The sequence below is a fragment of the Triturus cristatus genome, chromosome 2_1, assembly GCF_964204655.1.
Source record: "Triturus cristatus chromosome 2_1, aTriCri1.1, whole genome shotgun sequence".
Taxonomy (NCBI): Eukaryota; Metazoa; Chordata; class Amphibia; order Caudata; family Salamandridae; genus Triturus; species Triturus cristatus.
In genome coordinates, this window is record NC_140581.1 from 1,031,767,469 (window position 1) to 1,031,787,560 (window position 20,092).

At 45.2% G+C, this 20,092-nt stretch overlaps 1 protein-coding gene across 2 annotated transcripts in view; it reads left to right on the forward strand.

The window, feature by feature from the left end:
• LOC146866275 (uncharacterized) overlaps positions 1-20,092 on the forward strand; it is a 181,349-nt gene that overhangs the window by 4,325 nt on the left and 156,932 nt on the right. For both annotated transcript variants that reach the window (XR_014976780.1, XM_085640813.1), the window contains exon 2: positions 14,756-14,857. The gene's annotated coding sequence lies outside the window, so the exon portion shown is untranslated. The remainder of the gene's footprint in view (positions 1-14,755; positions 14,858-20,092) is intronic.

The following is a 20,092-nucleotide window of genomic DNA, read 5'->3' on the forward strand; positions in this document are numbered from 1 at the left end:
CAAAGAATGAGTAATGTCAACAAAGTTTTTTACGAACTTTGAATAATATTTTGATAAACAAAGGAAAGACATTACTACTTCCTTGGTTTTAGTTTCCGCGGCTGATTTGATCGCTTCCACCAGGTCAACCTTTGGCTTAATACCTTCTCTGGATATAACATGTCCTAAATAAGTGACAGAAACGACCCCCACGTGACGCTTCTCTCTTCAACTTTAGTCCAGCCTCTTTTAACTTCGATAGAACTATTCGGAAGGTCTTGTGCTCATCTTAATTTTTTCCAAAAACTAGCAAATTCTCCTTTAAGCACAGTACGTGATCTACCCCTTCCAGAATCTTTTGCATAGCTCTTTGGAAAACCGCGGCAGAGGAGGCTAAACCGAACGGCATCCTGCAAAATCTAAATGCGCTGAACGGTGTAATGAATGATGTTAATGCTCTGCTCGCAGGCTGAAGTCTCACTTGATGATAAACTGAAGATAAATCAATTGCTGAGAAAAAAATCTGCTTTACCAACTTGACTCAACATTTCAATAATGTTAGGCAAGAGATGCCCGTCAACCCAAATATTATTTAATTCTCTCAGGTCAATGCATAATCTGATGGCGTTGGTATTGGATTTGGACATAATAACTATGGGTACCACCTACTCAGCACATTTGATGGGCTCAATTACTCTTTGACTGATAGGCTTATCCAGTTCTTGTGTAAGGGGTTCCCTCATCATTAATGGGATGGGATGTGACTGCATTTATGTACAACAGGTTTGGCACAGTTTTTTTTAATTTTATTCTATGTTGGATCTCTCTCAAACACCCAAGCTTATCTGTGAATACTTCAGGAAACTCAAGCAACCCAATACCACATACGGATATTTCAACAAGCATGACAGGGAATTCTGTTGTAGGGTCTAGTTACATTCCCAAATCTTTTTGATGTGCCCATCCCAGAAGGTTAGGTCCTTGTCTTGCTATATACTCTTTTCCAACTGTGCATGTATCCTTAAATGTGATCTTCATAATAGCTACACCTTCCAGTGGTATTGGGTCTTTGTTGTACCCTACCGGAATAACATGTGGTTATATGAGAAGACTCATCACCAAATTTAGCATGGTGCGTTTTACTATTGATGAAAGTAAAAGGAGAACATGAATCTGCAAAAACTTACACCCTTTGTCCATCCTATCCAATCTCGCACGTAGGTAGATTAACCATGTGTACTTCTCTTATTTCCTTCCACATCTACTTGGAGGACGTATTTACCTCTGTCATCTTCACAGGTTTCATTGGCATTAACGGTTCTGCCTGACATGTCTTTGCATACACGCGCAAAGTGTCCTTTACGGTTATATTTCCTGCACGTGGCTGTTCTTGCTAAACAATTTACATTATTAGTTAGATGCCCTGTACTTCCACACATAAAGCACTTAAGTCTGTGTTCTGAATTAAACATTTCTTTGTTAGGCTCTTCAAACATATAAATATTCTTTTGACTCTTAATGGCACATACATTTTTATTTTTTCCGCATATTTCATTCACCTCTTGGTCAGTAGTAACGTTAATTTCCCCAATACATTCTGCAGTGTGTTCTACACTTTTTGCGATATCAATAGCATTCTTTAGATCAGGAGTACCCACTAATAACCTTTCTTCTATTTTCTTATTAGTGCATTGCACTAACTGGTCATGAATGAGGGAATCTGTCAACTCGTTAAATTCACAAGTATTTGCTAAACCTCTTAAAACTGCTCTGTAATTTCCCACTTTTTCATTCTTCCCATGGCTGCTTCTGAAACATGTCATTCTAAGACAACATTAATTTATCAGCAAATTGTAATTCAAATTTTTTTAATGGTACTAGCTTAAATCAATCTTTCTTTTCTCCTTCCTTCCTTCCTCCCTCCCTCCCTCCCTCACTCCCTCCCACTGGCACCAATACTAATCAAATATATTTCAAACCCTTTCATCCAGTTTTTCCAAGCCACAATTGGTTCTCCAGCAACTGAAAGGAAGGGTGGGGGTTGGTTCATACTAGCTGCTGCCATTATAATATCTGGTTACTTACAGTAATATAGCTTAATGAAAAGTATAGGTGATTTGAAAGGCACAAAAACAGTAGAAGAATAATCATGTGAAAAAAAGAAAGTTAATAGCTAGATCTAATTAAGTACATCAATATCTATCTTCTCCCAAAGTAAAATGTATTTTCCTGTGAAGAAATAAGAGGAAATAATTTCAAAATGCTTAAATTGTAGATGCAATTTAGGTGAGTTCCACAATTCAATTGGTTGCCCAAGGTTCCTTCTGCTAAATGATATACTTCTATGGGAAGTTCGTCACAGTCTGAGTTCTTAAACAAAACACGAGAGATCCTGTAAGCTGCTGGACTAACAAGCTCACCTCATGAAATTCTCTTCACCAGTATATAGTACATACTCCTGCTCTGTAAACCAATAATATTCAAGTAGCCAGTCAGGAGTGCACACTAGCCTATTGGAAAGGCTAACACATTGAAAAAAGAAATCAACTATACGAAGAAAGTCTTGTCATAGACTTTATTGCGATAAACACCTCACACTGTATAAAGTTAATATTGATTCCTAACGGAACGTCGATGTAGGCAAGCTCTCGTTAGGAGTGTTGGCAATCTCACCTCAGAATTGAAGAGAGTGATCCCGCAAGCGGCAGTCTCATAGTGAACATGCAGAGGCTAGTGACTCCACAGTCCGTCCATTAGAAAATCTTCTCAAGTAGCAAGTGCGGCGCTACCTTCGATGAACTTCACCCAGGCGGGATCGCGCTCTCACTCGAAACATATACTCAGTGCGTCACTTGAGGAAATCTCCTGGCGGTGCAAGTGCGGAACGTCTTAAGGTGAACTCCGCCCAGTCGGGGTTGCACACCCACCGGATATGATTTGTAGGTAGCTACGCCGCCGCCTTGAATTTCTTCCACAAATTGAGCAAATTCTTCTTCGTACGGGGTTTCACTCCAACGAAGATAAGACCGGTAATCATGTTTCAGTTTCCAGGTCAGTCGGCTCCCAGAGACGAACGCACAAGGCAAATTGCATGAAGATGATTTTTGTAATAATTTTGTTCCACTGCCAAGTTTCTTCAATTCGACGGAAGCTGGCACAATGTGCTTCGACTGTTGTCTGAATTCTTGTCAATATCTGCGCATCATCTTTTCCTAAAGACTTAAAATATTGCGCACTGCTCCACTGGGTAACACTAGAGGGAATGCTGATACGTTGTCCTTCTCACAACTAAAATTGTTACCAGTGTAATGAAGAAACATGCACAAAGTAAGGTTCAACGCTTTATTCAGCTTAAGTTCCTTTGTCGACATCCATAACCCAGAAATCTCAGTTGGGCTCCGGGAGTGCACATTGGAACTCTGACCACATTTTAAGGAAAGGTCCAGAACAATGAAAGGAGGAGGGAGGCGGAAGGGTCCAATGGAAAAGAGAAGGCAGGGAAATAAATGGGAGAGAATACAACACAAGCGTTTTTTTTTCCTTGGTGCTTATTTGAGAATGTAGTTTGAGTCTTTTGCCTAGGATCACCCCCAGACAATTGGCACTGTCCACAATGGTCGGTTTACTGTTGAAGATGTTGTATGTGTCCATTCAGGATTGCAGCAGAGGTGTTGAATTCGAGGCGGAGATGGGACAAAATTTAGTTTTAAAAGGGTTTAGCTGTAGGTTATGAAAGGTCATCCAGTTGTGAATAGAATTTAGGCTGGGAGCAAGCTGTGAGATATCGTTTTATGAGGTGACCTCTAGATGCAGATGTCTACGCATTGGTGATGGAAGATCCCTGACTACTTAAGGAGGACTCAGAGTGGCGCCATGTTTAGGGTGAAAAGGGTTGAAGTAAGGACGGACTCATTGATTTGACCCCCCCCCCCCGCAGTCGTGCGGAGAGATGGAGATCAATTTCTACTCGCTGTGATCAGCCCATGAGGAATGAAGCGAACCATTTCAGGCCCATACCATCAATGCCTATTCGATTTTTGAGTGTCTAGTAGAGTGATGGTGGTTGACAGTGTCAAGGCAGATAATGGGTCGAAAAGGATCAGAAGGCAAAGGTTGTCTGCTGTATCTACAATTCAAAGAGTGTCGCCGACCACCTTTAATAGAGTGGTTTCTGTGCTGAAGTCCTCATTGAAACCAGATTGGAATTAGTCTTGGAGGTTGTTTTTGATGTGTTTGGTGCCTTTCTCCGCTATACATCTTTAAATGATTTTCAAGAGGAAATGCAGGTTGGAGATCTGGCGGTAGTTGGTGAGTTCTTTGGTGTCCGCAGAGGGTTTTTTTTTTGATATAGGGGTGAGGTGTTTAGTTTTGAGGCAGTCTGGTAATGTTCCTTGGCAGAGAGAGTCTCCAGTTTTTGCCAGTGTGGAAGCATGAGTGTGAAGGTCTCTTGCAGTGTCACCAAGTGGTTTGAGTTTAAAAAAAATGTTTTTTTTATTGAGATTGAAAGCAGCGACAAAAGCATCAAATCATCATACATCAGCAGTTAAATGCATATGCAAATCACATTTCATCACTATAAATCGGTCAGCCTTAAGATTACACATTTCATTAACACAAAGAACGAATTTAATCAAAGTGCTATCATAAAAACGCCCCACCTCTTTGTCCTACTCAGAGGTTTTAACTATAAACTGTCCCCACAGATGTGATACAGTAACATCATACCTACAAGTTGGGACTATTGGCTCTCAATGGTTATTAGTTGCATAAGATAAATAAGCTGCAACTATGGCTTGTTGCATATAATATTGAAAAAGCTTCCACTTAAAGCCCTGGTGACACCACAACCATGTTGCTGCTCCTGCGTTTCACAAAGAAGAGAAACCCAGAGAGAAAATGACTCTTTAAAGGAATTCCCTTCCCCTGCAACACTCGCCTGGCATGACGTCATGCCGTAACTTCTCCAGTAGTGAGAAGTGACCAGTGTGAACATGCGCAAATCGTTGTGCCTGCTGTAATTGCAGTCTGAAAAAAACACGCACCGCCTGTGCCGCAGCGCAAAACAGAACCCAATAGAGACTCGTTTCGAGGCCCCTTTTAAAAAACTGCTGGTGCTCAGCACTGGCGAGACCGGCCCACTTAAAGCTGTAGATGCACATATTTGATTCAGAACTCACTTGAAACAAGGAGGGCTGGAATCGGAGTGAATTTCTAGCTTGATTATTTTTTTTTTTTCATCGCAGTTCCCAAAATCTGTCTGCCCGATTCAGAGCACTCAGTTTTTCAGGTCTCCCCTAGCGTTGCAGCGCATGCGCTGCTTGCTTTGCGAGGGGTATGGTATATACTTTAGCAGGGAAGCTTCGCGTAAGCTCCACCCACTCTCCGCCCATCTTTTTATTTGGCTTCCATCCTAAATGGTGCCTTCTGATTGGTTTTTCCCTTGTTAGTCCCTCCTAACGTCTATAGCGTAATTTGTGCTCATCCGAGGCTATTGGCCCCTTTACTGAACATATTATTTTTTTCTGTGCCCCCTCACGCAGTCCGTGGTTTTTCACCAGCCCCTCACCCCCACCCCCGTCCCCCCCCACTTCCGTTCTGGCTTTTTTTCACACTGGCACTCACTTTTAATGCAATACGACTCACGTAAATGCGAATCGTATTGCTAGTTTTAAAATAGTGCGCAGGCATTCCGGAAGTGACGTCCCTGGGGTGCCGAAAAACCCCCTCTTTTGCTAGAAGTCTTGTTACGGCCAAGCCGTTGTGCTGTGTACTTTTATTTGATTAGTTTCACTTTATATCTGTTCTGTTTTTTCAACGGAGAGCAGGCAGGCGGGTTCTCGTCTCCGGAGACTGGAGAGACAGTCCAGCATTAACACAGTTCTTGGGGACAGCAGCACGGGAGCCGTGCCGGCGCCTGCATCTGTGCTATTCTAAAGCGCCAGCGCACGCAGGAAGCTCCCAGGAGGCGTGTGACCCGGCATGGAGCTTGTCACACTCATTATGATCATTACTCAACACTACCACCTTCAAATAGGTCTTTGCTGCGAGAGGGATTTGCTGCGGCTGCTATTGGGGCTCTTGGTGTCTCTGGTTTCTCCACACTTTTCATTCTGCTGAGTTCTGGAGACATCGGTGTAAGTAAAGCCAGACAAGGTAAGCAGATTCCCCAGCCTATGGTAGACTACCAGCTGGCTCCTCTCCTGCGATCAACTCTTGCCACTGGCTGCCTCCAGCATGAACTACAATTTCCATCCTGGGATCAAAGTCCCTTTTAGTTAAAACTGACTCTCTCGGTCTATCCTGCTCACCTGCACTTATCAAAGTCTCCAAGACGCATCTCACCATCTGTCTTCCTTCCATTGTCACATGCTCATGCCAGCAGGTCCCGTTTCGATCACAGAATCCGTGTCCATTCTACCTGTTTCCACATCCATCATGCGGCCTGTAGTGGTAAATGCATGTGTCTGTTTGGGTACGTTAGTGTTTCTGTATATAAGTGTGTGTGGGGCCTGCAGCAGGGTGTGTGTATGTGTGCGAGTGCGTGTGGGTGAGAGTGCGCCCAGTTGTTTACTGTGATTATTCATGGTTGTTTATATGTGTGCTCGGGTAGTAACGGGCCTGTGTCGTGTGTGTGCACTCAATTGTTTGTGTGGTTGCTCATGTGTGTGCGGGTTGTAAGTCCTGTGTTCGTTTGCAAGGTCCCACTCTGTCTTGGATGTACTTCTCAAGCTATTTCGTCTTTTCCCGTATTTTGTCCTACCTTGTCCTCTCATCTGTTGTGTATTTTTTTTTTAAACGTGTTTTCTTAATTTGTTTGTGTGAGAAGTTGGCCTGATGTATGATGTCACTAGTTCTAGTGTACACCTTATATCAGTCCAAACAACCCTTATGGTGATTGGTTGTAAAGTCAACCTTATAGACCAGCTATCCTAGTGGTAGCATGGACAAGAGCAGTCTTAGGCTAAACTCTGAATGGCATGTGAAGCCAGCTGTGATACCATATATAATCCCTTGAATACCAAATGAAAGGACACCACAACAGATATATATATATATATATATATATATATATATATATATATATATATATATATATATATATAAAATAGAATGTATTTATTCTAGTCAAACCCTCAGCACTCTTTATGAGATTCGAGGTAAGTACAACACAGTCTTAATTATGCATACATTAAATCACACAGGTAAGTAATACAGTTAGGCCCTAGGGGCCACGCAAACCATATACTAAGTAAGTGGTATAAGGACCACTGTCACGGAAATAGGATAGGCCTAGGCCTAGGGAATCGCTGGGGCTACACTACACTAGCAACAGTTAGGAAGTGGGAGGCCCACGGGATTCAGGTGCAGAGTGGAAACACTCATGCGTAAAAGTCGATAGAATTACTAGCAGTTAGAAATTAACCGTTTAAGGACACTTCTGAAGCAGCTAGAGAGTCGAGACTCGTAAACTAGACCCTAGGATAGTCACTACCCTTGTGAGCACCGAAGTACGCAAGTTACCTAGCCCACGGACTGCGGGTGCATAGGTGTGAACTTGCGTCGGGTGTCGTCGTGGACTTCTATGGATGCCTGAAGGAAAGTTGCTGACAGGCAGTCAGTGAAGAGTGTCCGTTTGATCCCAAGGCTGGGATCAAGAAGAGAGGATACCTGCAAGCAGAAGGGACAGACTCAAGGTCACTAGCCAGTGACCACGTGGAACCAGGAAGGAACCCGGCGATGTCGTGAAGATTGCAGGTGAAGGTGAAGCTTGCCGCTGCGGCCACGAGGACCAGGGAACGTCGAGGACGACCAGGACCAGGAGGCGAGCTGTCCCACGAAGGCTCTTGCTGTCGGCGGCGTCGAAGTTGGACTAGGACTCACCAAGCCTTGGCAAGCGGAACCCACGAAGAACGGAGGACTTGCTTCTGGTGCAGACCAGGAAGGTCTGGGGTGCTTCTCTTTTGCAAGGAAGCGGGAGCCAGTCTGGAGGAGCCAAACCAGCAGTGAAGATTTCTGGATGCTTCGTCACAAAGGCCACTAGCCAACGGGCAAGCAACAGGACAGGCGCGGCAAGCAGGAAAATGCAGAAGGGCCCCACGCAGGACTCGTGGAGTGTGGGGGGCTGATCTTCGGTGCAGATGGTGCTTGGGGTTGGGGCTTCTCAATCCCCGGTGCACAACTTCGAGGGTGCCTCAGAAGCTGCGCTGGAAGATACTCGCCACTTTTCCCAGGTAGCCGGTCCCACGTCTCTCGTCTCCTCCACGGATCTCAGCTTGGCTGTGGATGTGGATCAGGGTCGGAGAAGTCTGGAAGTCAAGGCTCTGGTCGGGCTCTGCAGTCGGTCCCTCGTAGAACTTCAGCAAAGCAAAGGGTAGTCTCTTGATGGTGCCTGTTTGCACAGGGTAGCCACTCCTTGGCCACAAGGGAGATTCTTCAGTCTTCTTCTTTCGTCGAATGTCCAGAGTTTCTGTTCAAGTTGCAGGTTCAGGATAATCTAATCTCCTGGGGCCCAGCTACCACACTTATACTAATCTGGGGGGCTGGGTTACCAGCTAGGTCACGCCTTATGGGTGGGACCTGGGAGGGGGGTGGTTACACCCCCTTCCCTTTGTCCAGTTTCGCGCCAGGACTGGGGCTGGTGTGCCCCAGCACCGGTTTGAACTGGACTATGCATGGGACACCTTGTGTGCCCCAGGCATGTCTCATTCCTTTCAGCCCTCCCTGCCCCAATACACTAAAGGCTGTCTGGGGAGGTGCTAGCACCTCCCCAAGCAGGAAACCTATTGTCCAAGCCTCCCTGGCCGGGATCACTCCCAGCAGCAGGAGGTCAGACTTGTGTCTGTGGCAGCAGCATCCATTTTGTGATGCTGAGGCTTTGGTTAGAGTTAAACAGCAAAGTAGGATTTTAACATGTCTCTCCCTCTAGAAGGGAGGAATAATATCCTCATCACCAGAAATGGTATGGGGGTATTATTCCAAAGTGTTAGACACCTTACACAACATGTTTTGATAAAGCCAAACCATAGTTACCATAACCGTTTAAGATTATAAGGCACTTTAAGAGTATATGGTAGGCTATACCATAGAACAGCTATAAGGACATGGTTCCGAAACCTGCAGACAGGCTCAGCTCATGCTAGAGCACCATCTCACATGTTACCAAGCACTCTGCCTCCAGGATTGTTAAGGCCTGCCATAGGAGTGACTGATAGGTACACATGTGTCTATATATAAGGGTAGATATAGGCATACTATATCTAAGCAAGGGGTGATTACACGACCTTGCCCCAGCTGAGTGATCAGCCAGTTGTGTCTGATTGGAAGGCCAGACCAGGGGTGGCATAATACATGCTGCCGCCCCTGGGAGGCCTAGGGTACACGTATGCCCTGGGTACCTAGGGTACACTGTACAGGGTCCAATAAGGTGATCCTTACCAATTGGGAATGTACCTAGGGTACATGGAGTCCATTTTAAAGAGAGAGCAGACAGCCTGAGACCCTGAATGGCAGGATCTCAGGCCAACTAAGTCGAAAAACCAGCTAGACACTAGGCAAAAAGTTGGGGGTAACCATAGTCAGATATCCACCTTCCTACAGTTTGCACTCTGCAAAACACATTACCTCTTCGATTCTCTCGAATTGTGGGCAAGCCACTTAAAGCTCCAGCTGGCTGTGGCTCAGCTCAGGGTATTCTTGGGCTCTTGAGCCCAAAACATGATGAGCTTTAATGTGGCTCTAACCTGTGCCCCAAGAATTAAAAACAAAACCTTGACTTTTGATGTAGGATGGAAGACAGAAATAGATACCTATATAGTGGCCAACTGTACAATATGAAACAACAAAAAACTGTGAAAAGAACATGGCCTCCTTATTTACAAATTGTGTGATCCGAGGCAAAAATGTAATTTAGCCAATCCTTCTTTTTCCTAATTAACAGTTTCAGATATCTGAGTTCATGAAATGCTCTGCATAAAAGCCCTTTATATTTGTAAAATACATATCACTGCAGTATTGGAGTAGTAAGTGGTGATGGTGGTAGGGAAGTTTTTTCAGCAGGAGAGACTGTTGGCCTAATGTTTTGTGGGAGGTGGACAATAGTAGCAAAAGTGGGCGATAGGTTGGCCTGAAGGCCGGAGTTAGTGCTTCACAAGACAGGGTGTTCGATAGCAATGGGCTTTAACTAAAAAGTGAGTGCAGGTGGTCCCATGGAAAATATGGTGCATAGCTAAATACTTATAAGGTCCCAAAGGTGAGACCGTTGCATTGCAAATGCTTGTTTGTAGATGTTGCAGTAAAGATGATGCTCCAGTCCCAAGGTTCTAGTTACTTCCACTGCTTAATTGGATGCTGTGGGAGGCTTTTGAATCCCGCTTGCATATCACAACTCAAATGTCCTCTTGTTTCAGGATGGTGGGGAGGGCATATTTAAAGTTAATCAAGGAAATCTTGTTCCTAATGTTTAAAACTCTGTCTGGTACATCATCTTCCTCTAGAAATTGTTGCTTTGTTGAAAAGAATAAAAACAATTGTTCGCCAAGGACTCATTTTAAAAAATGATTAAACGAGAGTAAAGCTAAGAGCATGTGTTTTTATAAGCACACTACAAATGACTGTGGTCTGGATACAAGAGACTAGACCAGTTGTTCAAAAAGGATTTGCACGTCAGTCCATTAATGAATCCACAGGAGACTAGTATGTTTGTTGCAGCGCCAACAGTGTTTCTACCTTGGTAGTTTATTTTCCATGTCGTCATCAGGACCGATAGCAATGTAGAACGCATTACGTGCAGTCCTGAATGTTAATTTTTTCCCGTTCTCTAGCAATTGATTTGCCATTGACATCTCAATTCTGGCTAAATGAGTACTTGTTGAATCATTGTTTTTCGGGCTTCTCATTGCCCAGGTTCCTTCGGAATTGTGGGTTTTTCTGTGTTTTTATACTGGCTTTTGTTGAAAAGGCACATAAACGACTGTCAGTTATATTGCCACAGTTTTACTGTTGTGGAGTTGGCACATAAACGCGACTAGATCATCTGTTGTGCTGCTGCGTACCCTAAAATGTCTCTTTGATTGTCAAATGCTGTAAGAGCATTTTATGGTGTCTGCCTTTTTAAAATCACTCTTGATGATCCGTTCATGTCCTCTTCTGGTACGATTTAAAACTCAGAACATTTCTTACATTTTTTTTTCTCAGTTTATAAAACCACGTTTCTGCTTTTCATACATCTTCCTATGAATACTTTGTTGAAATATTCAGAATTTCAAATGTTGGTGTAACGTACAATGGCGTGGTTCATGCTATAGACCGTGTATTTTGTCTTTCCTTTTCTCATGCAAGGAAGGCCAGCGGTGGTAGTAAGATCAAACTTAATGCCAGACTTAAATCATGTATTCTGTGAGATTACTGGCTAACCAGGCCTCAAAATTGGGATTCTCTTTGGCCGGGGGCCAAATGTGTTGAACAAGCATTTGCGAATCGAATAGGTCTGGCTTTCATGCAGTTAAACATGCATGCACGAATTCTGTGGTGGTAGTAGGGATATTTGTGAGAAAGTGCCATCTTTCTTGCATGGTATGCCCCCACTTTTTGCTGAATTGCCAATCAGGTGCCCATGGCCTATGTTCCTTCCCTAAAACACAAAACCCAAATTGGCAAATCCTGGCCACATGCCGGCCCCTGGTAAATGGTACCCAGGGCCTTGTGAAAAGGGAAGACCTCTAAAGGCTGCAGCACTCATTGTGCCACCCTTAGAGGCCCTGTACCCTTACACACACACACACTGCCCTTGCAGGCTGGGTGTCTGGGTACAGGACAAAACAAGGAGTCGACATGGCACACATTCCTGTGTGCCATGCCCACCACCTACACTGCCCTGGCATACATCAGCCACCCCTCTAGCTGGGTGCCCTATGCCAGTGGTGTGGGCACTGGAGCATGAGCCCTGTGCCCCTACAGTACCCAGGTCCATTCCTGGGCACTGTAAGTGCAGTGCTGCCATTTAAGAGTACATGGTGCTGAGAGCTCGTCAAACACGAACTCCACAGCACCATAATGGCAACACTGAAGACTGAGAATTTTGGTATCAAACTTCTCAGCACATTAAACCCACACTGATGCCAGTGTGGGATTTAATGTACTAAGCACCCCAGAGGGCATCTTAGAGATGCCCCCTAAAACCTAACCTACAATCCACGTCTGTTCTGAGGCTGCCTAGGCTGCCACACAGCAGACATGTTGCTGGAGCCCTGGGTAGGAGAGCCCCTGCTCTCCTGGGCCTGCAAGAATGCACATCCTGGTCGAGGTGCTAAATCTCCTCCTCCAGGATGGGCAGGGGGAAGCTTCAAAGGCATGCCGCCCCAGGCCACTGCAACCTCCCACTATGGTGTGAAGCTTGTCCGGAAACCCCAAATAAGGACAGGGGATGTGCCAGCCTGCCAACCCCACCCCTCAGGTGGGGGAGGCGAGGTGAAGCACATCTCCGGGCTCTCGCCATCTTGAAGATGGGAAGCCCTGCCCAATCAGGACTAGGCTACTGCCCCTCTCCCACAGGAGAGAGGCAGGGTAGGGGGTGTACCCACCCCAGGACAGGGACCCATTGGTCCCTGCCCTTCACCTACCTGTAACGCCCCTAAATCTAGTATTTAGGGGCACCCTGAACCTCCTTTCCCCAGATTCCGAAATCCGAAGAAGAGCTAGAAGAAAGAAGACCTGCCCTGCAGCTGCTAAGAAGAGGAAGACACCAACTGCTTTGGCCCCAGCCCTACCGGCCTGTCGACCCTCGAACCTGATCCAACCCGGCATCTCTTGTGGCCAGCAACCTCACAAACCCCGGAGGACCTGGCTACCTTTTGACTGTAAGCCCACTGGGACTCCCATGAGTAGTGGCTCTACTCAAAATCTACTTCTAACCCCTGGCAGCAGCCCGGAACCGCGAACCCAGCACACTGCACCTGCCAAGCCTGTCCTGTGCCGGAGTGAACAAAGACCCAGAGGATGACCCCACGGCGACTGTGATCCCGAGTCCGGCACCCAAGGACCTCCCTGGACACTCCTGAAGAAGCCTGCAGCCTCAGAACCAGGTGCCCCCAACCCCCCCTAACTGCGATCAACAGAGGATAAGATTTCCCGACACCAAAAGGCACCCCGGCGCCCCGCGGCCCCCTGTGCCCAATCCCGGGGTACCTACCAATCCTCCAACTACCCAACTTACCTCTCGAAGTGGTGGTGGCACCTGCAGAATCTTTGTCCCCGAGCTTGCAGTCTTTTTCTAAACTGGAGCTTTCTCATTGAAATCAATTGAGCGCCTGAAGGCTCAAAAGCACCCTGCACCCAGCCGCCTGAGTGGCCCTGGCAGTGCAACCTCTACACCTATCTACTTCCCCACTTGCCCTGAGTAAGTGACCAGGAGCCCAGCTCCCACAGCCTCGTGGCCTGCTAGTCAGCAGCCACCAACCAAGGCCCCCCTACCTCTCGTAGGATAAGATTGGGTCTAACTCTCTCTCTGCACCCGGCCGCCTCCGTGCTGCTGAGGGTGAACCAGTTGTACCTACCTGACCCTGGAAGACCCCTGAGTCTATGCCTTGAACCTTAACTCTGCCAGTTGAATACTTCCCTTTAAACTGATAACTCTATTTTCTCCATAGGAAATCATTGACTGTTTTTCTGTGAAATTTCTTCTGTCAATTTCTGCAAACTTTAAATATTCTTTAAAAATCGTATAATTTCTGAAAATGTAATTACTTACCTGTTTTGGATAAAGGTCCCAGTCCTAAATCTAGGCACCCATTACTGGATTACAAAAGTAATCCTAAAAGTAATCTGTGGCACATAACTTGAAACTTCCATTGAACTCAATGCATTATTGTGTTGCCTATTGCAACCGCTTGTTACTTTCTACAAAAGTCAATTGCATATTGCAAAAGTATCTATCTAAAGCATCTCAATCTGAGAAAGTATATTGTAATACCTATTGTAGATTCTAAAATAAAACAAGCATATATTTTTTATATATAAACCATTGGCCTAGAGTTCAGTTATTGAGTGTGTGAAACCATTTGCTGACTGGGTACAACAAAATGCTGTCCTCTGATACTGCCTTACTGCTCGACGAAGCTACCACTTTAGAGAGTAAGGTTATATCTAACTTTAGCCTCTGCCAAACCTCTGGGGACTGTGGACTCTGTACACCCTGTACCTATTTGGGAACAGTATATACAGAGCCACTTTCTCACAATATTTGAGGGGACTGTAATGATATTGGGGATGAAACGGCCAACACTTCAGTGCTGACAAAAGAATAAAAAAATAGACAAGTACAAAAGGGATTGCTTTCTGTATACTGTGCATATATGGTATAAGTGTGATGTGAAATATGCCCTTATGCAATGCAGGCACTCCATAGGAGGAGCAGTAGCACACCAGACAGCTATTAACATGAGGTTAGAGAGAATTACTCCGCTGAGTGGAGCCAAAATCCACCATATGTATAGTTTGAAGAACCGGTAACAACGGCTGCAATGTTAAACGAGACCCAAAAAAGGGTGCCGCTTTGGGTATGAAATAGATGGCTACCTTCAATTGTCCAATGAATGCACATTTTATAAAGAGATTTCCTGAGCTAAATTTTCTCCTTCCCTGAATTTTTGTGTAATTCACAGTGTCGTATTCATTTTGTGTAAATTGGAAGTGAGCTTACTCTTGTACGGTGGATAATGCCTGTGATGATTTATCTATAGTGAGATAATGCAGCCACTGACTGACCTCTCATCCCCATTAGGTTATCCACTGCAAGGCTGCTGTTGCTTGGGAAGCAGGAAAACCGCTTTCCATTGAAGAGGTGGAGGTCACACCACCAAAGGCTTATGAAGTTCGGATTAAGGTGAGTTTTACTTAATTGTGTTAATGTGGTTTGCCATTCTATAAAGCAAGAAAGTCGTTTGTACAAATTTACTCAAATCTTTTTTAATGAGCATTTGTTTGTAAGAGAACTCTTCCTGTAGGCATTTTCATCTGCCTGCTGTTAGTGGCTAAACATTTTGCCTTTCTGCACCCAGATATTGGGAGGCTTAGTATTTAACCCCTTCACTGCTAGGCCTTCTCCCCTTCCCTGTGCGAAGTATTTTTTTTTTGTCTATTTGGGTTAGTTCGCACTTCGGCCCCTGTAACTTTTTGTCCACATAAGGTATCCACGACAAATTTGCGTCCTTTTCTTCCATCATAAGGATGTTAAAGGTACCCAAGGTTTGTGGATTTTTTTAAATGGGCATACATTGCTACAGAAAGAGTCTGGTTTGTTCCCTGCAAATAGCACCACCTTAAAGGGTTTGTGGTGCTATAATCACCATCTTCTCAGCTTTTGATGTTGTCTCAATATGTTTTGGGCCCTTCCCTGTGGCGGGTACTTCGCCCACCCACACAAGTGAGGTACCATTTTTATCGGGAAACTTAGGGAAATGCTGGGTGGTAGGAAACTTGTTGTTGGTTTTTGAAGCATGAAAATTATGGCACAGTAATGCAAGGAAAATGTGACTGTCGCATTTTGAGGTATCCACGAGTGAGACATCAACATGTACTCCCCTGGGTGTTTAGTTTACGAACATTTCTAGAGTTGGTAGGTTTTTCTTAGAAGGAATGTACACCATGGCAGAGAAACACAGAAAAGACAAAATATTACTGCACAGCCATGTGTTCCTCAAGCACACACACACTGGTTGGAATTGGCACGAGGGTGAGTGATGGTTCAGTATATAAAATTTTATTAACGAGAGATTTCACAAAAATGAAATGTGCTGTTAATTGAAAGGACAAGAAACTGAATCATTGAGCTTGTGAGCTGTAAAGCCACATCAAGGCACCAACCTGTTTACAGGCCATTCATACACCTTTCATACGTGTGACATGTACAAAATCATTCACACAGCAAGCCGCGGGCCCATCACATGCATCAGCAGACCGCTCCATTCAAGGGCCCATCACTTTCACACGCCTGATACTGGAACCACATCGGCTGACTGATTGTGTGTACTAGCGTTTTGCTACCTGTGTGTGTCATGACCAGCAGCTAGTCACTACTCACACACGGCCAGCCAAGCGCCAGCCTACTCACACCGCCATCCCATTTAGGGGTTTTTTTTATACAAAAAAGAAAACACAAATTGTATATAGATAGAAATCTACTAACAATCTGAAACTAATTACATTGCACTTATGCCAACCTTGAAACTGAACAACAATACAGACCAAGCAGTTCACTTTACCACTCGTGGATGCTCCTAAAAATTATTTTGCCTGTGGTACAGTCTAAAACGAGCATCTACACACAGCGCAGGGTTAGAACACTCGGGCAGTACATACAAGTCTCTTTCCGCGTACCTCTTTGCCAACAGACTCTACATCTCCTACTGGGAAAGTCTTTTGTGGGCGTGGTAGGATTGTGATCAGGAAAGTGGTGATCTTTCTATCTAGCCACATCCTCCGCCACTCCAACTCTAGGAAAACTTGGCTGTTTCCCTACAACAAGGCTGCCTATTATAGACTCCTGAAACTTAACAAAAGTCAATGTTGACTCGGGACAACAATCCTTAAATACAACAAAAGCATTAAAGGTTGCCAAGTGGAAAAGATGGATAGCCAACTTCTTATACCAAATGTAAGCCTTTAATAAGAGCAGTGTAAGGCTCCAACCTCTGATTTACTGTATCAATTCCACCCATGTGCCTATTATATTCTAAAATGCACACAGGTTTGCGCACTTCAGCAACCTGACCCCAAACAGTCAGAGGTGAAGTGCTTTCATCATGGATGGTAGTCAGCATGTAGACATCTCTCCTGTCTGCAAACCTCACAGCTAAATGTTCCTCACTACGCAACGCAATGCACTGTCCCCACTCAAGCTTTTGGCAAACAAGTTCTTTTGGTCAACCTTTACAGTTAGAGCGGATTGTGCCACCAGCAACAGTGTCCACTTTGGCCAATTCCCTGAACGACTGCACACCAGTGTAGAACGTATTTACATATAAATGGTGGCCTTTGTTAAAAAGTACTCTACCAAATTCCCACACAATTTTCTCTTTCACTCCAAAAGTGGACGGACAACCAGTGGGGTCAATCCTAGAATCCCTACTGTTGTACACCCTGAAATTTGAGACCTATCCAGTCCTACTGTAACATAGCATATACATCTTAATTCCATAGCGTGCCCTCTTGCTAGGAATGTACTGCCTAAAAACCAAGCTGCCCTTGAACAAGACCAAAGACTCATCCACCGCGATTTCTTTCCCTGGAACATAGATCTCAGAAAATCGATCCACAAAGTGATCAATGACAGGCCGAATCTTAAAAAGACTATCACAATCAGGATGATCTTGTGGCAATGCTAAACCATTATCGACAAAATGCAGCATCCGAAGCAAATACCGATCACTATTCATGATTGCCGGAAATATAGCCGTTGCCATCAATTGACTAGTAGACCAATATGAAGACATCAATGGCTTCCTTATCAAGCCCATCAAAAAAAGTTAAACCCAAGAACATAATCTCTTCCAGATTTGTGGGAGTCCACCGAGTAGCTCTAGAGGGGGCCTAAGGCTGGCACTGTTGTCCCTCAAATACTGAACAGCATACAAATTAGTCTGCAAAAATCTCCGCCAAAAATACATTGTCCATAAAAAACAGTTATAGGCAAAAGATTTCAGTATCCACTCTACACCCTGGGCCACCAGTAAAGTCTGAGAATGCCAGCTGCACCATGCATGGGGCTCATCAATGTCCTTCTCCTACTCTCCTACTCTAAGACCCGCACTTCATCTGCACTAACAGTGGCTTCATTATCTGATGATTCCTCATAGACCGAAAACTGCCAGAATATTCCACTCCCTCCTCTGCCTCATATGCAGAGTCCGTCTCTGAACCATGGATAGCGAAAGACTCAAAAAGCATACCAACAACCTGCTGAGCAGTAATCTTATTGGGGTTTTCTGCCCCCCCCCCCCCCCCCCCCCCCCTCCCGCCCGACAGACCAGCCAAAAGACCGTGCAGATTTGCCCACCGGGGGGGGGGGGGGGGGTTGTGCAGAAAATACAAAATAAGCACCCCCCCCCCCCATTGGAAGGGGTCGCTGCCATTACAAAAAAAGGTGTGCCTAGTGGGGGCATTCCTGCTGCACTGTTGCAACGCAATGCGTGATCTGCATCAGGAATGCCCTGCAAAGAGACATTAAGGGAGAGGAAAATCCTCTAGCAAGAAAACCTACCTTTGTCCCTCGGACGCCTGGAAGCAAATGGCTTGCAGTGCGTCCAACTGCTCCTGATAACGTCGGCCCACGCTGACGTTACAGGATTGCTGGGGGGTGGCAGCCAAAACTCTTCTGCTTCCTGACCCCTACCCGTGCGTGGGTGCCATGAGGTTACCTCTCCTGAGGCTTGAGTCGGGAGACAGGTGTGTTTATACGTTGTACTGTATATTTGCTAATACTCTGCTAATTTGCACAACTATTTTGCAATATTTGCACTGTTTATTCTTGGTATTTTAGGGAAGATTTTAAATTGTGTCGGTCAGTTGCTTTTTTAATCCTTTTTACCCTTTGAATATACGTGGCACTTTTGGAGGCTTACTTCGTTTGAGTGGGTCTGGCACAGGAGTCTTTTCTGCTTTTACACGTCGCTGAGCCTCTGGTAGTCTCAGTGCGACCGCCATATTGGGGGTAGCGAGGGAAGCAGTCTAGTGCCTGGCTTCCCCACGCTATATTTGGACCTAATGGCGTGAGATCGCAGCGGGCGTGCCAGCGGCACGCTAAAGGCAAGCCCATCTACGCTTGGCCCACGCTCAGCGCCACAACCCCTGCTCCTCTAAACTCAGGTACAACTTCCCATACTACGTACTCGAGAATAGCACTGTTTGGGTTAAATGGGGTAGAAAAAGATCCAAATTGCGTCTGTCTTTCCTTTTACTCACGGCCGAATCCCCAGCCAGTGGTCTGTTCTACTTGTAAAACCTCGCTACCTACAATTCTCTGTTTAGCACCCCATGAGCTGAGGGATCTTAGGCCTAAGTCCGGGGGCCATAAGGCCTCGGTCTGTAAGTGCATGCTGATTAACGCAAGATCCTTGGTCAAACACAGCACTGAGTGTGCACAATTAATTGAGGAAAAGGACATACAAATAACATTTATCACGGAGTCATGGACTGATGAATCGTCTGGGCACGATTTGTTGAAAGCAACTCCACCAGGATTTGTTTGCCAGACCTTGAACAGGAACGGCAGCAAAAAGGGGGGGAGGGCTAGCCCTGATATACCCAAGTTCATTCAAAGTGGCCTTCCACCCAATACTTAATGCAGGTTGTGAGGCTCTGGCCTTCAATTTCAACCTGTCCTTCCATCACACTTTCAAAGGTATTCTAATATATAGACCCCCGAGCAATAAACAGCCCTTCATTGCCCCCATTGGAAATCTGTTGGAAGACCGCATTTGTCTCGTCCTATACTATCTTGGGAGATTTTAATTACCACCTGGAGGTTCTTCTCAATCCAGACATAGCCACTCTTATTGATACAATGAACAGTGTAGACCTTAAACAGCAGGTCACTGGTCCAACGCATATGGCTGGGCACACCCTAGATGGCATTTTTTCAAACCATCCAGGCCTCCAGGTTACAGGTGTTCTACCCATGGCCTGGACAGACCACTCAGCCGTTTTTTTAAATTAACCTTTAAGGCACAGTATCTAGGGGGGGGCAAGGTCTAAGAAACGGATTGATATCCGATCCTGGAACAAAATGGATAGAGGAGCTTTCCAGGAACTCTTTAGTTCGACATCTACTCATTCAAATTAAGGAGTAGAGGAGGGGGCGATTGCGTATACTAAATGGGTAGAGAATGCCTGTAACAAACTAGCCCCAGTCAGGAGTATTATGCCTAAGAGATTGACTCCTTCCGCTCCCTGGTTTTCAGAGGAATTGAAAAATGAAAAACTCAAGTGTAAACGCCTAGAGCGGTCTTGGAGGAAAGAATACAAGGAAGTAGAAAAGTTAGCCTATAGAAAGGGCTTAGCGAACTACAAGCAACTGTTGTTCGCCACAAAGCAAAAATTCTTAGTCAATAAAATTGAACTG